Consider the following 11,860-nt stretch of genomic DNA (forward strand, 5'->3'; position numbering starts at 1 on the left):
GAGTTTATCCCTCTACATCATGTCATCTTGCCAAATGCGTTACTCCGTTCTTATGAACTTAATACTCTAGATGCATGCTGGATAGCGGTCAATGTGTGGAGTAATAGTAGTAGATGCAGAATCATTTCGGTCTACTTGTCGCGGACGTGATGCCTATATACATGATCATGCCTAGATGTTCTCATAACTATGCACTTTTCTATCAATTGCTCGACAGTAATTTGTTCACCCACCGTAATTCTTATGCTATCTTGGGAGAAGCCACTAGTGAAACCTATGGCCCCCGGGTCTATTTTCGATCATATAAGTTTCCAATCTATTTTACTTTGCAATCTTTACTTTCAATCTGTATCATCAAAATACCGAAAATATATATCTTATTATCTCTATCAGATCTCACTTTTGCAAGTGGCCGTGAAGGGATTGACAACCCCTTTATCGCGTTGGTTGCAAGGTTCTTATTTGTTTGTGTAGGTACGAGGCAACTTGCGTGTAGTCTCCTACTGGATTGATACCTTGGTTCTCAAAAACTGAGGGAAATACATACGCTACTATGCTGCATCACCCTTTCCTCTTCAAGGGAAAACCAACGCAGTGCTCAAGAGGTAGCAACACTCTATTTGTCTATGTATTCACACATGTACTAAGTTTCCAGTTAATACAATTCTAGCATGAATAATAAACATTTATCATGATATAAGGAAATATAAATAACAACTTTATTATTGCCTCTAGGGCATATTTCCTTCAGTCTCCCACTTGCACTAGAGTCAATAATCTAGATTACACAGTAATGATTCTAACACCCATGGAGTCTTGGTGCTGATGATGTTTTGCTCGTGAGAGAGGCTTAGTCAACGGGTCTGCAACATTCAGATCTGTATGTATCTTGCAAATCTTGATGTCTCCCTTCTTGACTTGATCGTGGATGGAATTGAAGCGTCTCTTGATGTGCTTGGTTCTCTTGTGAAATCTGGATTCCTTTGCCAGGGCAATTGCACAAGTATTGTCACAAAAGATTCTCATTGGACCCGATGCACTAGGTATGACACCTAGATCGGATATGAACTCCTTCATCCAGACTCCTTCATTTGCTGCTTCCGAAGCAGCTATGTACTCCGCTTCACACGTAGATCCCGCCACGACGTTCTGCTTGGAACTGCACCAACTTACAGCTCCTCCATTTAATATAAATACGTATCCGGTTTGTGACTTAGAGTGATCCGGATCAGTGTCAAAGCTTGCATCGACGTAACCATTTACGACGAGCTCTTTGTCACCTCCATAAACGAGAAACATATCCTTAGTCCTTTTCAGTTATTTCAGGATGTTCTTGACCGCTGTCCAGTGATCCAATCCTGGATTACCTTGGTACCTCCCTGCTAAACTAATAGCAAGGCACACATCAGGTCTGGTACACAGCATTGCATACATGATAGAACCTATGGCTGAAGCATAGGGAATGACTTTCATTTTCTCTCTATCTTCTGAAGTGGTCGGGCATTGAGTCTGACTCAACTTCACACCTTGTAACACAGGCAAGAACCCTTTCTTTGCTTGATCCATTTTGAACTTCTTCAAAACTTTATCAAGGTATGTGCTTTGTGAAAGTCCAATTAAGCGTCTTGATCTATCTCTATAGATCTTGATGCCAAATATATAAGCATATTCACCGGGGTCTTTCATTGAAAAATTGTTATTCAAGTATCCTTTTATGCTATTCAGAAATTCAGTATCCTTTCTGATCAACAATATGTCATCTACATATAATATCAGAAATGCTACAGAGATCCCACTCACTTTCTTGTAAATACAGGCTTCTCCAAAAGTCTACATAAAACCATATGCTTTGATCACACTATCAAAGCGTATATTCCAATTCTGAGAGGCTTGCACCAGTCCATAAATGGATCGCTAGAGCTTGCACACTTTGTTAGCACCTTTTGGATCGATAAAACCTTCTGGTTTCATCATATACAACTCTTCTTTAAGATATCCATTAAGGAATGCAGTTTTGACATCTATTTGCCAAATTTCATAATCATAAAATGCATCAATTGCTAACATGATTCGGACGGACTTAAGCATCGCTACGGGTGAGAAGGTCTCATCGTAGTCAACTCCTTGAACTTGTCGAAAACCTTTTGCAACAAGTCGAGCTTTGTAGATAATAACATTACCGTTAGCGTCGGTCTTCTTCTTAAAGATCCATTTTATTCTCTATGGCTTGCCGATCATCGGGCAAGTCAACCAAAGTCCACACTTTGTTCTCATACATGGATCCCATCTCAGATTTCATGGCCTCGAGCCATTTCGCGGAATCTGGGCTCATCATCGCTTCCTCATAGTTCGTAGGTTCGTCATGGTCAAGTAACATGACTTCCAGAACAGGATTTCCGTACCACTCTGGTGCAGATCTTACTCTGGTTGACCTACGAGGTTCGATAGTAACTTGATCAGAAGTTTCATGATCATCACCATTAGCTTCCTCACTAATTGGAGTAGGTATCACTGGAACTGATTTCTATGATGAACTACTTTCCAATAAGGGAGCTGGTACAATTACCTCATCAAGTTCTACTTTCCTCCCACTCACTTCTTTCGAGAGAAACTCCTTCTCTAGAAAGGATCCATTCTTAGAAACGAATATCTTGCCTTCGGATCTGTGATAGAAGGTGTACCCAACAGTCTCCTTTGGGTATCCTATGAAGACACATTTCTCCGATTTGGGTTCAAGCTTATCAGGTTGAAACTTTTTCACATAAGCATCGCAGCCCCAAACTTTAAGAAACGATAACTTGGGTTTCTTGCGAAACCACAGTTCATATGGTGTCGTCTCAATGGATTTAGATGGTGCCCTATTTAACGTGAATGCAGCCGTATCTAAAGCATAACCCCAAAACGATAGCGGTAAATCATAAGAGACATCATAGATCGCACCATATCTAATAAAGTTCGATTACGACGTTCGGACACACCATTATGCTGTGGTGTTCCGGGTTGCGTGAGTTGCGAAACTATTCTGCATTGTTTCAAATGAAGACCAAACTCGTAACTCAAATATTCTCCTCTATGATCAGATCGTAGAACCTTTATTTTCTTGTTACGATGATTTTCCACTTCACTCTAAAATTGTTTGACCTTTTCAAATGTTTCAGACTTATGTTTCAAGCAGATATACCCATATCTTCTTAAATCATCTGTGAAGGTCAGAAAATAACGATACCCGCCGCGAGCATTAACACTCATCGGATCGCATAACGATATCTTCTTAAATCAGTATTGGTTATTGACCGGAGATGAGTCTCGGTCATGTCTATATCAGTATTGGTTATTGTGAGTTATGTGATTTGATGTACCGAAGGTTGTTCAGAGTCCCGGATGTGATCACGGACATGACGAGGAGTCTCGAAATGGTCGAGACATAAATATTGATATATTGGAGGATTATGTTTGGACACCGGAAAGGTTTCAGATAGGTTCGGGCATTTTCTGGAGTACCGGGGGGTTACAGGAACCCCCGGGGGGTTAATGGGCCTTCATGGGCCTTAGTGGAAGAGAGGAGGAGGCGGCCAAGTGGAGGCGCGCCCCCCAAGCCCAATCCGAATTGGGGGGCTTTCCTTCTCTCCCTCTTCCCCTTTCCTTCCCCTCCTAGTTGGACTAGGAATGCGGGGAACCTACTCCTAGTAGGAGTAGGATTCCCCCCTTGGGGCGCGCCCCATTGAAAGAACATGCGGTGCCCCCATGTTTGGTTTTGGTAATTAATGACAATCTCTATGGACTAATGGTTGCCTTGAGTTATATTTGAAGGATTTGTCCATAGGCATTTCTTGAAGTTCATGTGTTGGTTTCAAGGAGTTTATGTGGTGACCAAGGTGTTATTAAGGAATTATCCAAAGATTGGTCATGTGAGAGTTGAGCTTATTGCAAGCATGTCTTGGAGAAGAAGATTGTGTGATCATTCATGTATATCTTCAAGACATCATCCAAATGAAGAGAGTTGAAAAGATTCATGGTTGATCAAGACTAAGTCAAGAGTGAATCAACTTGATCAACTCACAAAGCGTAGAAGATGTACCGAGAGGGATCAAGCGATCCCATGGTGTGGTGAGCATTGTCAATTACGCTTTGTGTACTAACCCATGATCTTCGTGAGAGTTCTTTGTGGGGTTAGGTTGTGGTGTGCAAGTTCAAGTGAAGCATCATGAAGAGATCAAATGCTTGAAGCTTGCCGTCCATTGTGGTAACAATGGACTTGTGAAGATGTTGTGGTGTGCAAGTTCAAGTGAAGCATCATGAAGAGATCAAATGCTTGAAGCTTGCCGTCCATTGTGGTGACAATGGACTTGTGAAGATGTGCGGAAGAGTGGCTCACCCATAGTGGAGCATGGGGGAGCAATCAACTAGTCTTCATCGAGCCAACGCAACCAAGAAAGGTGGTCCAACTTGAGGGAGTCAAGATCGTCATCATCTAGCTAAAGTGGACCATGTGCAAGGCAAAGGTTTGCTCTTGATAGGTTTTCTATTTTACCGGTCTCATGATGGTAGTTGGGAGACCGGGTTATAGGATCGATTGCCGTACTATCAAGGGGGGCTCTCGATGAGGAGCTTGATCGTATCATTCATAGAGAGCTCAAACCATTGCATCCTTGCATCATCTTTATTGGTTCTTGTTTGGTTCTTTTCTTTGTGAGTTTTGGAGCTTATGGTCATCTTGACGACAAGCTCGAGTTCATCGAAAACGGAGTTCACTCGCATCTTCTATGATGTTTTCGATGTCGGAGGTTATGCCGGTTCTTCTCGGTTGGAGGTTTCACTCCTCTATTTGTCGCTGTTTTCATGCTACTCGTCTTTCTCAATCCAACAAGCTTGAGTTTTCTCAATTCGGAGCTCATATGCAGAAGTTATGGCAGTTTTGGTTTCCTAGCGGTAGTACCGCGGGCCGGAGCGGTAGTACCGCTTGGGTGCTACAAGCGGTAGTACCGCTCTAGAGCGGTAGTACCGCTCCAGAGCGGTAGTACCGCTAGTAGCCCGCAGCCGTAGTACAGCTGCGGTCTCGTGCTAGTACCGCCTCGATTCGAGGGGTCTTTTCGTGTCGGGTTTTACGGTACTAGCCGCGGCAGTGGGGGCCGTAGTACCGCTCGTTTGCGGTAGTACCGCCCTGCCACCGCGGTAGTACCGCTCTGGGCCCAGCGGCAGTACCGCGAGGGGGAGCGGTAGTACCGCTTATACGGCCAAGCGGTAGTACCGCTGGCCGAGCGGTAGTACCGCTCTCTGCGGGGCTGAAGTGGGGGTAACGGCTGGATTTCTTCCCCCACTATATAAGGGGGTCTTCTTCCCCAATGAACCTCATCCTTTGAGCTCGTGTTCTTCCCCCATTGTTGACCTTCTTCGAGCTTGCTAACTCTCAATCCCTCCATGGATTCTTGCTAGTTTTTGAGGGAAAAGAGAGAGGAGATCTAGATCCACATTTCCACCAATCACTTTCTCCTCTATGTGAGGGGAACCCATTAGATCTAGATCTTGGAGTTCTTGGTGTTCTCCTTCTTGTTCTTCCTCTCATTTTCCTCCCTAGCATTAGTTGCTTCGGTGGGATTTGAGAGAGAAGGACTTGGGCACTCCGTGTGCCCTTGCCCTTGCATTTGGTGCATCGGTTTGAGTTCTCCACGGTGATACGTGGAAGTTACAAGTTGAGAAGCTTATTACTCTTGGGTGCTTGGTGCCCTTGAGCTTGTTCCTCATGGGTGCTTGGGCGCCCTAGACGGTTGGTGGTGTTCGGAGCTCAATCATTGTGGTGTAAAGCTCCGGGCAAGCGTCGGGGTCTCCAATTAGGTTGTGGAGATCGCCCCGAGCAATTTGACGGGTACCGGTGACCGCCCCCAAGGGTTGCCAAAGTGTACGGGTTCGATGACCGCCCCCAAGGGTTGCCATTTGTACGGGTTCGGTGACCGCCCTCAAGGGTCCCTTAGTGGAATCACGGCATCTTGCATTGTGCGAGGGCGTGAGGAGATTACGGTGGCCCTAGTGGCTTCTTGGGGAGCATTGTGCCTCCACACCGCTCCAAACGGAGATTAGCATCCGCAAGGGTGTGAACTTCGGGATACATCGTCGTCTCCGTGTGCCTCGGTTATCTCTTACCCGAACCCTTTACTTATGCACTTTACTTTATGATAGCCATATTGTTTCTTGTCATACATCTTGCTATCACTTAGTTGTTTATCTTGCTTAGCATAAGTTGTTGGTGCACATAGGTGAGCCTAGTTGTTGTAGGTTTTGTGCTTGTCAAATTAACCGCTAGGTTTATTCCGCATTTGTTCAAGCCTAAACCGTAATTATTTTAAAGCGCCTATTCACCCTCCCCCTCTAGGCGACATCCACGGTCTTTCACCCATGAGGCCGGTCGGCCCCCTCCTCCCCTCCTTTATATAAGGGGGAGGGGGCACCCCATAGACACACAAGTTGATCTTTAGCCGTGTGCGGTGCCCCCCTCCACAGTTTTCCACCTCGGTCAGTCGTAGTGCTTAGGCGAAGCCCCGCGTCGGTAACTTCATCATCACCGTCACCACGCCGATGTGTTGACAAAACTCTCCCTCGGCCTCAGCTGGATCTAGAGTTCGAGGGACGTCATCGAGCTGAACGTGTGCAGATCACGGAGGTGCCGTGCGTTCGGTACTTGATTAGTTGGATCGCGAAGACGTTCCACTACATCAACCGCGTCACTAAATGCTTCCGCTTTCGGTCTACGAGGGTACATGGACACACTCTCCCCGCTCGTTGCTATGCTTCTCCTAGATAGATCTTGCGTGATCGTAGGATTTTTTTTGAAATACTACGTTCCCCAACAGGATTGGTGTGCAGATGTCTTAACAGCAGAAGCGTTGGCTCTAAGACTTAGCTTATTACTTGCATAGAAGGTGGAATGCAATCGTCTTGTTGTTAACTCCGACAATATGGAATTAATTGACACAACGAAGAATGGAGGACATTTAGCGGGAGCGGGTTAGCTAAATTTTATGTGACAAGGGATTGGTTTGAGGAACCTATGAATGATATTGTAACTTTTCTTATTGACGATGCAACCGCTATTTCCAATAAATAAAGCGGATGTTTTGTTTTTAAAAAAAGATAGAAAATTTCATTGTCACATTGATAGAGGTAAGGGTCCCGATCTTTCGATGAGATGATAACTATCGATTTGGTGGAGTCGACTTTGACAATCCAACTACAAACGTTCACGACATTGCGCCTTAGCAATCGCTAAACCAATCTCCTAAGGTTACTGACGATGCATGAAGCACGATCAACCTGACCACGAAGATCTATTCCTGCAAGCAATCGAAGAACGAGCAAGAATATGATAAAGCAATATGAATATTGTGAATATGTATGAAGTATTGATAAAAGTGAGGTTTCAAAGCGGTCGGTCTAGTCATTGGACACAAACGAAGTACACTAAGTTGCAGCAATGGTTAACTTTTAACCAATTAAAACCCAAGAAAAAAGTTACTAGATTGATTTACTTATATAGGAGCAAGGGGTGGCGGCCAAGGAGGTGGGAGGGCGTCCCAAGGCAGGCTAAAACTAACCCTAGGTCGTACAAAGCGCATGGGCCCAAGTGGAGGTGACGCAACACCTTTGGACTTGTAGTTTGAATCAGATTTTGCTGCAGCGTCGGACTGTTTCAGCCATATATCCACACTCCGGATGAATTTGAAGGTGGGTCCAATTGGGTTGAAAAGTGAACGAGATATGCTTTCCAACAACTAAAAATTCACCCAATTCGAAGTCCGGATGCAAGTGTTGTGAACGTTTGAATTTAGGTATATCTCTGTAGTCCAAATCTAAGTGCAGACGTGAGAGACTTGGTCTCTGTCTTTTCTTGGGCCAAAAATGATGATGAAAAGACTTCTTAAACAACATCTAATCATCTCCTTTTCCTTTATCTTCACACATGGTTTGTATAAGTTCTCATACACCTGCAATTAGGCATGGCACGGAAGTCTGTGAAGAATTTTTGTCTTGAATAACATAAATAAATTATTGCATAGTTTGTATTAGAAATCACCTCACAAATATGTTGTATGGAATATTTTTGGTCGTATCCAAAGTCATGTCCTCATCACACATGGTATGTTTTTGTCAAAAATAAAGTAAAGCACTAACGTTATCATCCTCACGTCACTAAACTTGTCATAAAAAATGTCCGGAGTTGCCATGTGCTTGTACGTGATGTGTGTCACTTATCAGGGGTCCTATAAATATGTGATGCATCCCCAAAATAGAAAATGAATAGTTAAAATTTTATTTTTACTCATGACATGGCTTAATATCGTAAACAACCGGTTATTCGAAAGAAAAAAGTCTATTTTACTCCCCAAAATAGTGAGAGGAGTGCTTCGGTACAACCCCCCCCCCCTAAAACGTATAATGGACAGGATGGTCATTTCACATTAGGTATAGGAATACCCACCCGACGCCGTACGTCTGCGCGCGACGTCGTACGCCCGCCAGCGTATGCCGCACCCGTCGCCGTACGCCCGCCCGCGTATGCCGCACCCGTCGCCGTACGTCGCCGCTGTACGCCCGCACGTCTCCACATTGGCATCGATTGTTATGGAAAAAAACGTCACGGGAGCCGCCGACGCCCGCCGTCGTAACCCTAAACGCATCCACGCCGTCTCCACGTCGCCGCCCGTCTCCATGTAGTCACCGCGCGTCTCCACATCGCCGCCCGTCTCCACGTCGCCGCCCAAACAGGCCGCCGCGCGTGCCCCGGCGCCGTTGCTGCTGCCGCCGCGTTCCTTTGCCGTCACCCAGATGGCCGCCCATCCGTGATCTCGGCCACCATCCTGACGCCGTCGACACCTGCCTCGGCCGGCCAGCAACGTCACACCGTCAGCGCGTTGGTCATCGGACAAAATGGATCCAGCTGACATCCTCGCCGCCGTGCAAGAGGTTGGTTTGACACGTCGTTGTGCTTGATGAACTACTTATTTTAGGGATGATGTTACACTGTGTTCGATTGATCTTAGAATTTTCTTAAACATGTATAGGTAGAGGAGGAGGGCGATTATGATGGTGATGATTACGGCAACGACAACGGAACCTCGTCACTGAATATGGATGAACCTGTTGAGGAGAACTACATGAGTTTGGATGAATCTTATAGTGGCAATGTAAGTGTGATCAATGTTGATAAAAACAACAAATACGATAAACCGCACGGAAAATTACATGTTTTTTTTGCATCATGCAGCGACATGGCGATAATGATGATGATATGGATATAGATGATTCATTTGCTGAAAGTGCACTCCAGGTATGTTTTAAAAACAATAGGAGAAGAAATGACATAATAACCGTATGAGCACTTACATGTATTTTTTAAAAATGTGCGCAGATGGACGAGGACGGGGACTTTGTGAGGAATATTGTGGACGATGAAAGTGACAAATCGCACGTTGACGCATCTCATGATGACAGCTCCAGCAAAGTAAGTTTTAAAACTCACATACGTTACATATTAAAATAATAACTGACTGACATACATGGTTTCATGCCTTAATTTACAGGGAGATGTAGATGGTCCTAGCGGGAAGGATGAGCATGTTGTTGATGATCTGTTTAATTGACATCGGATTTGATGAATATCAGCAAGATTCATTGGACAGACATTGGAAGGTCATGAGGAAGACGTTCAGATCACTAGGAGAGGCTTACATTTTCTATAACCAGTATGCTAAGGAGCGTGGTTTCAGCGTAAGAAAGGGCTCGCTGAAATTTTTGAAAGGTCCTGAGGGAACTATGCGCTTGAGAAAGTATCGGTGTGCGAGAGCTGGGAAACGACAGGCAAAACTTTGTACAATGGAAGGCAGGACCCGCAAGCTCAGAGCGGAGACTCGTTGCTTCTGTGATGCGCATATAACTTTGAAGCTTGATAAAGAGCGTGACGTTTGGTATGTCAGCAGTTTCAGTGATGATCACAGTCACGTTCTAGCTAGACCGGACGAAGTCACATTTCTTTGGTCTCATAATCAGATAAAAGAATTTCAGAAAGTTGAGATCTTAACTATGGCAGGTGCTGGAATCAGGAAACATATGATTTATGATAATCTCGTCAGTAGGTACGGGTCATATGCACAGGCTGGTTTTGGGAGGAAGAAGCTTTATAACATGTGTTATAGAGAAAAAATGAAGTTGCTTGCACAAGCAGATGCAGACACTGCCATTGGGATCATGATGACTAGAAGAGAGAGGGATCCAGATTTCTTCTTTAAGCACACCGTCGATGATGAAGGAAGGCTGAAAAACCTATTCTGGTGTGATTCTCAATCACGTCGAGACTATGTTGACTACGGTGATGTGACCGTCTTCGATAGCACATACAAGATGAATAGGTATGGCATGCCATTTATACCTTTTGTCGGTCTGAACAACCACCGTTGCACCACGGTATTCGGTTGTGCTCTTGTGTCTGACAAGACGGAAAATACATATGTCTAGCTGCTTTAGATGTTTCTGAGGGCTCACTATCAGAAGAGGCCCAGGTCAGTAATTACTGATGGAGATGCAGCTATGATTAAGGCCATCAGAAAGGTACTTTCGGAGGTTTGGCATCGTCTTTGCTCGTGGCATATTGACAAGAATATGCAGAAACACCTTCATCATAAGTCTCTAAAGGAGTTCAGGTCTCTACTTTATTATGCCACTTCAAAAAAAGTATTTGAGGAGAGATGGGCAGCATTTACCGCCAAATGACAGTCGGAGAAAACAATGACATGCTTACGTAGGATGTACAAGAAGAAAAGGCTTTGGGCTGCATCATATCTATCTGGTGGGTTTTTCCTAGGTATGCGAAGTAACCAGCGAAGTGAGAGTCTGAATTCATGCCTTCACTTGCATCTAGACTCTGGTATGACTATTGTTGATATGATTGTGCACTATGAGAACTGCATAGTTCGTCTCCATGAGAACGAGGTGCATGACAATTACACAAACTCACAGACAGACCCAGTACCAGTATTGGACGAGTGTAAAGATATTGAGAAATCAGCTGCCCGTGAGTTCACTGCGGTAAACTTTTATATCTTACAGGAAGATATGAAGAAGGCACGGGAGCTTGAGGTCCTTGAGAGACTGAGAGGAGCAGACACTCACAGATTCATACTGACATGAAAGGAAAATAGGGATATCAGATTCACTATGGACTACACCCCAGGTAACTCCGAAGAAACCGTGAAATGCAGTTGCAGAAGTATGGATCGCAAAGGACTTCCTTGCAAACATATTCTTCACGTTCTGATTCAGCTACGCTTACGTGAGATACCTAAGTGTTTAGTACTGCAGAGGTTGAGAAAAATTGCAAGGGGTGGGCTTCCTGTGAAGCGCACTAGCGATCTGTTTGCATGGGGATGGGCAGGTGCAGAGGAGAGAGCTAGGTACAGCGAGTTGACTATCTTATCTGGCGAAGCAACTCATAAAGCATGCCATAAACCATTTTTATTCGACAAGTTGAAGGCAGCTCTGAGGGACATAATAGATAATGATTACACTGAGGAGGATGAGCCTGGTGCGGAGAAAAAGTTTGTGAACGACGATGCAATTGAGCCTAATCAAGATCATGTTCTGGTTCGTGATCCCGCAAAAATTAACACCAAAGGCGCACCAAAACAGAATGTTAAAGGCCGCGGTATGGGTGGTCCTGATGTCACTAAAAATGGGCGACCTAAAGCTTTTGATGAGAAGAGCAAACGTCCATGTGGCCAGTACGGTCTTACGGATCATTATAAGTCCCCGTGCCCTCAAAATCCTAAGTATGATTCTCGTATGTTCATGTAAATCTTGTTGTTCAAACCAAATT

General features: G+C 44.7%; 1 pseudogene; it reads left to right on the plus strand.

The window, feature by feature from the left end:
• Positions 1 to 8,514: 8,514 nt before the first annotated feature.
• Positions 8,515 to 11,175, plus strand: LOC141042791 (protein FAR-RED IMPAIRED RESPONSE 1-like; annotated as a pseudogene).
• The last annotated feature ends 685 nt before the right edge of the window (positions 11,176 to 11,860 follow it).

This window comes from Aegilops tauschii, chromosome 3 (genome assembly GCF_002575655.3).
Source record: "Aegilops tauschii subsp. strangulata cultivar AL8/78 chromosome 3, Aet v6.0, whole genome shotgun sequence".
Lineage (NCBI taxonomy): Eukaryota > Viridiplantae > Streptophyta > Magnoliopsida > Poales > Poaceae > Aegilops > Aegilops tauschii.